Below are 8205 nucleotides of genomic sequence, written 5' to 3'. Positions count from 1 at the left end.
GAGCAAGATCTGACATATGGTGAACCAAATTTCAGAAAATCATAAAATTTTATCTGCACCAATTGAATCTGGTATCATTAGCTAAAGACAGTTAGATCAAGGTAAAGGTATCAATACAATTCCATTGACCATCACAAGAATGCATGCAGTGGGGCAAATAAGTATTTAGTCAACCACCAATTGTGCAAGTTATCCAACTTGAAAAGAATAGAGAAGCCTATAATTGTCAGCATGGGTAAACAAATGAGAGACAGAAAGTAGGGGGAAAAAACAGAAAATTACATTGTTTGATTTTTAAAGAATGTATTTGCAAATCATGGTGGAAAATAAGTATTTGGTCAATACCAAAATTTCAACTCAATACTTCGTTATGTACCCTTTATTGGCAATAACGGAAGCCAAACGTTTTCTGCAACTCTTCACAAGCTTTTCACACACTGTTGCTGGTGTTTTGGCCTATTTCTCCATGCAGATATCCTTTAGAGCAGTTTTGGGGCTGTCGTTGGATAACACAGACTTTCAACTTCCTCCACAGATTTCTATTGGGTCTGGAGAATGATTGGGCCACTCCAGGACCTTGAAATGCTTCTTACTAAGCCACTCCTTTGATGTCCTGGCTGTGTGCTTGGGATCATTGTCATGCTGAAAGACCCAGTCAATTATTGGTTTTGATACATGGCAAAAAAACGGAATTACACAAATTAAAATAGCACTAACTGCTGTACACAAGCATATAAAGTTTAACAATACCAGCCTTTAAAACATTAATATATTATGTCAGTATTATATATTAAGGAACAGAAAACCAGCTAAAATTCCTTATATTTAAGAAATTAAGATTCCACATCTTAAAAAAAACAAAACCAAAACATCTTTTTACGCCAGGGTTATTTAGAATCACCGTAGTTTTTTCTTCCTGGGGATCCATCTTCTTTGGATGCACCAAGACTGAAAAATAAACTGTGTAACTTGCATGATTATGGCAAAACGGACAGTTCATGATCGAGAGGTTTACGATGTTCACACTAGACAGGTAAATCGCGCGGTGGTTGGATACTTGAAAAATATCTCTTTGGACAAAAAAGGTTGGGGTCTACTGTTATAAATATTTCATTTATGTTTAAAGAGCGCAAAAATAAAGAGCAAACGAGCCATAATTTCAGCCAGTGATTAGTCATTTAAAGACTAGGACAGTGGTACCTCGAGATACGAGCTTAATTTGTTCTGGGACTGAGCTCATATGTCGATATATTCATCTAATATGGAAATTGTTTTGTATATTCTTATGCAATTGTTTTTAGTTTCCGACCTTGTTGTTTTGAAGACATGATATGCAATTGTTGTTGTAGTTGTTTTTTGACCTTATGGTCAACGCTCATGCAATTGGATTGAATAGATAACCTTGTAATTGTTTTGATTGGATGTCTCCAATAGGCAGGAGATGAATTCGATCTTTTAGAATAATCTGTGACGGGGACGATGTTAAGAATGGATTCTCCATGCCAGATGTGCTCGATGTCTCCTTTCATTGTTTTCTATTATATTAAAGATAACTAAAAATGAACTTAACAGTTTTTGTATGGATGCCTATACTTAGTTGAACTGGATGTTCCAAAAACAGCATCTTGAAAATCATTTGTCTTTGCAACATCTTTCTGACATATAGCCCACCTATTTTATTTGTTGTAATAATAAACATAAATCAAAGGTATTAAAAATGAATTGAAAATGGTGCCACTGAATGGGACTGATTGCATTAACCTTTGTAACTTGTCCGTTGAAAGAATATAGGATTTTTTATCTTCAATAGGCCATATCCTCTTTCTCCTCAGCATATTGGCACTGCGAAAATAAGTCCCCAATCATTATATAGGTAACGGTGAAATAATATTTGGTCACTCTCATTTCTGTTTTTTTTTAATTGTTTTGTTTTGCAACTTGCAATAGAGAATAATAGCTTGTAAAAATAATAAAATGAAAACTGAAATAAAAAGGGCTTTGTTACTAGGTAGACAGTTTAAAAGACAAAAACTGCTTGAAAAAGGAAAATTTGTCAAGAAAAAAGCTTTCTGCTCTCATTTGGTGCACATGTAACATTGGAATACAACTGAGAAGTAAACTATATAAAAAATATTTCTAACTACACACACAATTCGGCCAATTCTGTTGCTTTTATCATTTCAGGGGTTATTCCAATTACTCCACATAGATGGGGGGGAGGGGGGTATATGATTAAACACGTGTTTTCAGGTTGATGACCACGCGAACAGAATGTTCCCTTATATTAATGCTTGCACAATGAATAAAGGCTTTCAGTATTAGATATTCTTTTGAGGTTCACTACAATAAAACACAAGGTTTTATTTGTATATATTACTACTGTATGATTAAACACTTGTTTTCAGGTTGATTACCACGCGAACAGAACTTATATTATTGCTTGCAAAATAAATAAAGGCTTTCAGTATGAGGTATTATTTTGAGGTTGATTACAGACAGTTTCACCGAAGGCCTACGGGTTCCTTAGGCGAGCAGAGTGGACACCCAAATCCAACTGATACAGAGGCGAGAGGAGAGTAGAAAATCCCAAAGAGGATGGCACCCTTCAAGACAGTCATGGTCCAGTCAACATCATACCTTTAATCAGCTAATGCATTATTCATACAGTCGAATATTTTGATACGACCGCTCGTCATACGACAATCTTGTCTTACAACAAACATTTCGAATAATTCGCCCGAGATACAATTAAAATTTGGTGAGTCAAAATTTCTACGACCACTGGGCGGACTTTGCATTTCCCCACCCGCCCGCTTTCCCCCGTGTTGGTTACTGATAGGTTCATTTATAATTTAGGGCATTGTCCATCTTAACAATGATTCAATGCCGGAATAGGCTCAGCGACATCTCTGTGCACGATGTGAAATGTAATCCGAAGATATGAAAAGCTAAGACGACGTTCTCGGTTGTTTGTATTATTCGTTGCTGAAATTTCCATTCTTCTTAAGCACTGAGTGCCACCCATTTCAGTGCCGAAGAAGCGGTGCTCTTACATCTCGTCTTCCGCTTGCGAGTTTAAGCGCGAATTTGAAAATTTTTATTAACATTTTTTATACTTTGTCTATAACCCTTATAAAGTGTGATTTATGTGTGTGTGTGTGTGTGTGCATGTATATGTTAAGAGTCTCTTGCTACGTTGTTTCCCACTGCAACATGGAAAGTTGACATGATGGTCGCCAGAAACGGCTATCAGATCATAATAGACGATTTATTAAATTTCTTTACCTTCTCTAAGTGTAAAATCAAGCTTTGACCATTTGCAAGGATTATCGATGTGTTTGCCTGACCAGAAATATGTTAACTTGCTGCTCTCATGTGGTAGTTTTAAGCATGACACTGCATATTCCAAAAACCCATACTTTCCTCAGTGCCCACTGGAGTGCCAACGCTTAGTCATTATCGCTTGAAGTTAGTTGCATGAACTACACAACAGTGCTGCTATTGTGAGTTTTACATTTTGTCATATTTTCACTTTGGTTTACAATGTTTTAACAAAACAATACCTAAAAATTACTTAAATAGGAAAAAAATGTCAGCCCTTCTTTTGAAAGTGACCGTCAGTTTTCCTTACTTTCCTGTACTCCTGCTTCTGTATATATTATACATTATTTTTTGCATACTCGGCGGTCTTCTATAATCCCTATGAATTGTGATTTATGGAAGGGTGCGTACATGTTAAGATTCTCTCGCTAAGTAATTGAATTTCTTCACCTTCTCGAAGTGTATAAACTATCTTTAATTTGTTAAACGTCCATTTTTCAAGATATTTTTTTCAAATAGCGCAACAATTGAAACTAAGTCACTCTGCTCGTAATATAAAAAATAAAATGTACTGAAGCCACGATGTGGTGAGGGGTCACCACAGTGATGAGATTGTGAACATGTTTTGAAAACTCAGGCATCCCAATTGTGTAATCTAACCTTTACAGTTGGGATGTCCATCCAATCAGGGCCTCTGAATGTAATAAAAAAATAGATAAAAGAAAAAGGTCAGAATGCCATTGGGGAATTGCGACAAGCAGTCCTCAACGCCCGTCCTCCTTGCAAGTGAAAGGGGATCTTTCCTATTTTTTTCTGTGTGTGTGCTTTTATGAATCTTGATAGATAAAAGGCGACAACAAAGAAAACTGAGATTGTCAGGGTCCATTCAGACACATCAAGGCTTTTAATGAAAGCACACGATTCGACATGTAATTTCAGTATATATTATTCCCAGCAGGCTTGAATCTTAGTGGCCGTGTTTCAGTTTAGAAGGAACTTCCAAATATGGAGTTGTTTTCCACAGCTAACATCAGTGTTTGAAATCTTATCGCTTAGGTGCTTAAGAATAATGCTAGGATCTTTCTTGGACAAGTTTGACATAGGGCACCAAGGCCAGAGTTGGAACGGCCCACGCTCCACCCCATATCAAGCTTGAGACAACTCGAGGTCCAAAAGAAGAATTATGAGTCCTACGATACAAGGTTGAATTTGCAGAAAGATCACTGTGTTGCTGCTACAAAGATTATAAGTGCTAATACATACATGATTTGATTTATAATACAAACAAGACACATGGTCAGAGTAAGTTAAGTCAAAAGACTAGTAAAAGTATAAATTTGTATACACAATATCGCCTCTGCTTTTTTATGACCTCACACCCACAACGCCGGTTGATCGTTTTCTTTTCAGGGGTTTTTTGGAAGACAGACGGAAACATACAAGACATACTGAGACCCGGGGTCGGTTCTTAAAATAATCTGCAAACCTTTTTTACAAGAGCACCAACTTCTGATACTGACTGCACTGCACTGCACAAATCTTTTTCCTTTTACAGCAGGCAAAAGTGGGCATTATTTAAATCTCAGTGGCTGCTGAGGCCTGGGGAGAACATGCAAACTCCACACAGGTGGACCGACCTGAACTTGAACCCAGGACCCCAGGGCTGTGGAGCCAACGCACAAACCACTCGCCCCACCGGCTGCCCATGGCAGGAACATAGTTGAAATATCTCCTGCCATCCTGGAGGGATAACATGAAATAATTGAGTCATAAAAAGTGTGAAATGTAAAGGACAAAGGAGTACTTGTGTGAATATAAACCAGTGGTTCTTACTCTGGGTTCCATCAAACCATAGGGGTTCAGTGAGTTGGTCTCAGGGGTTCAGTGGAGCCTCTGCCACGGACGTCAAGACACATCGACTCATCAGGTCTATACACGGTAACGTGCCCCACTTGATCATCACTGGCTGCACTCATTCTGTCGCCAGCACCATCCGGCAGCTGAATTTAACATTCATAATTTATCATTTTTAGGATTTAGTGTTAACATTTAATTTACAATTGGATATAACATTTAAATTCCCGACTTATATTTGGGGTTAAGATTTAATATTTAAATTTTGAAATTTAACAGAACATTTGAATCCCGACTTATATATACTTTTATATTACTATTTATGTTTATTCACTGGGAAAATGCACTTTGTGGAGTAGCACCACCAATTTTGTTAAACACAGCTGTGTAGCATGACAATACAGGCTTTGGATTTTTGATCTATTTGGGGTCAAGATTTAACATTTAAATTCCCAACTTATTTAACCGGATGTTGTTGATAGTCAGGATTCGGTAAGTGTCTGCGCGTCGTAAATTTCATGACTGGCTGGTCACTAGATGACGAATGTCACGAAATTCTCCGCACCCCCTGCTGCGTTACTACGGTATCACATTGACGATCAACAGAACTCTCACATTGCTAGGATTCAGTGTCTGCGCACGTCATCATAAAATGCATGAATGGTTCTATCAATTGGTCCATTTTTAGTGGTTTATGGTTCTTTTTATGAATTTGGAATCTTACTCAATCACGGGAGTACAAAAATATATTTTTAGTATTGCAGATTTACAAAAAGGAGTTACAAAAATATTTGTCTACGTAACTCTACGCGACCCCCCCCCCCCCCCCAAAAAAAAAAACGATGAAAATAGGCACAAAAATAAAATAAAAAAACCTGATCGACCGCCTCCGGTCGATTATGCTTACTATGTCACCGTTATATTTAGGTAGACAAGTGAGGCTGGCATGACAAGAGGACGTCAACAATGGAGTACAGAGGAGGAGGCAGCGGAAAAAGATGAGGGTGAAGAACATGGTCTTCAAGAAATTTGCAGATGTTCAATATGATGCAGTTTGCAACAAAGGTCCCAGGAAATTGATGACAACATGGTAGAAGCCATTGAATTTGGCAATCGTCTGGACAGTGTCATGTAAAAAAATGGTAATTGCCATGTTCCTTGTGTGCTAAAAACCTCTCCCAAAAGCTTGCCCTACTGCTCCTATGGTCACCCTGAAGATATCATCAGTGGTCCAGTGCCTCTCAAATCTGATGAAGAGGACTTGAATTAAAACTCACAATTACCTGTTTTTTCAATCAAGCAGGGAAAAACGACTTTCACTGTCGGTACAGTACTTTATTTAAATAATTCGTATTGATAGATTATATTTAGATATTAATAGTCATACCTCATCTCATTTTCTTCCACTTTATCCAAAGATGGGTCATGGGTGCATCAGCTTGAGCAGGAAAGACTAGACTCCACTCTCCCCAGCAACTTCATCCAGCTCTTCCGGGAGTATCCCAAGGCGCGTCCCACGTCGGCCCTGTGGCCTCTTCCCGGTGGGACTTGCCCAGGAAACCTCACGAGGGAGGCGTCCAGGGGTCATCCTGATCAGATGCCCGGGCCAACTCATCTGGCTCCTCCCAATCCGGAGGAGCAGTGGCTCTACTCCGAGCCCCTCCCGGATGACCGAGCTTCTCATCTTATCTCTGAGGGAGAATGCGGACAACCTGCGGAGGAAACTCATTCCAGCTGCTTGTATCCAGGATCTCGTTCTTAGATGAGGGTGGGAACGGAGACGCCCGGTAAATTGAGATCATCGCCTTTTGGCCCAGCTCCTTCTTCACTAGTACGGACCGGTGCAAAGTCCACATCACTGCAGACCCCGCACTGATCTGCCTATCGATCTCCCACTCCATTCTTCCCATACTCGTGAACAACACCCCAAGATACTTATACTCCTGCACCGGAGGAAGGACCTGGTCCCTGACCCAGAGAGGGCAAGCTACCTTTTTCCGACTGAGAAAAATGGTCTCAGATTTGGAGATGCAGATACTCATTCCGACCACTTCACACTTGGTTGGGAATCGTTCTAGCGAAAGTTGGAGATCACGGCCTGATGAAGCCAACAGAACCACATCATCCGTTTTTTGCCCCAGAGATGACCAGAGCCGCGTGCGGCTTGGTCACCTGGTGCCCGTTAGTTACCTTCGGAGTCCCCAGGGCCAGAAGGGCCTGGTAGGACTCCTTTCTCAGCCCGAAAGTGTACCTTACTGCCGCATCAGCAATAGAAGCGCGGAACATGGTCCACTCGGACTTAATGTACCCCGCCTCGACCCTGAAGCGGGAATTGAAACTCCTTCTGACAGGGGACTCCACCAGGCGTACCCAGCAGACCCTCATGAAACGTTTGGGTCTCCCGGGCCAGGGTAATTGGTTGATAGCTCCGCCTCTCTCTTCACTCGAGTGTCCAAGATGTGGCCGCAGGTCCGATGACACAGCCAAAAAGTCGATCATTGAAGCGCGGCCTAGGTTGTCAATCCACGACAAGCGCAGAAATCCAACAATAGAACGTGCGGGTTATGATCGGGGTCCCGTTTTCCCATCATTCCCCTCCAGGTCTCACTGTCATTGCCCACGTAAGCAGGAAAACGAGGTAGTACCCGAAAGAAGAACTCTCCAGCACTCCCTCCAAAGACTCCAAAAAGGGTGGGAACTCTGAACTGCAGTTTGATGCATACACACAAACAACGACCAGGTCCCGGCCACCCTCTCGTCCACCGGGGTAAACCCAACATACCGACCAGAGGCCAACAAGTATGCCCACACCCGCTCGGCACCTCTCACCATGGGCAACTCCAAAGTGGAAGACCGTCCACCCACCCTTGAGGAGGTGTACCGGAACCCAAGCTGTGTGTAGAGGTGAGTCCACCTATGTCGAACTGGAATTTCTCAACTTCATGTACTAGCTCATGTTCTTTCCCAACAAGAGAGGTGACATTCCACGTCCCAATAGTTAGTTTCTGCAGCTGGAGATCAAACCGCCAA

The sequence above is a fragment of the Stigmatopora nigra genome, chromosome 9, assembly GCF_051989575.1.
Source record: "Stigmatopora nigra isolate UIUO_SnigA chromosome 9, RoL_Snig_1.1, whole genome shotgun sequence".
In the NCBI taxonomy this organism is placed as follows: Eukaryota; Metazoa; Chordata; class Actinopteri; order Syngnathiformes; family Syngnathidae; genus Stigmatopora; species Stigmatopora nigra.
Note: the sequence above shows the minus strand (reverse complement) of the source record.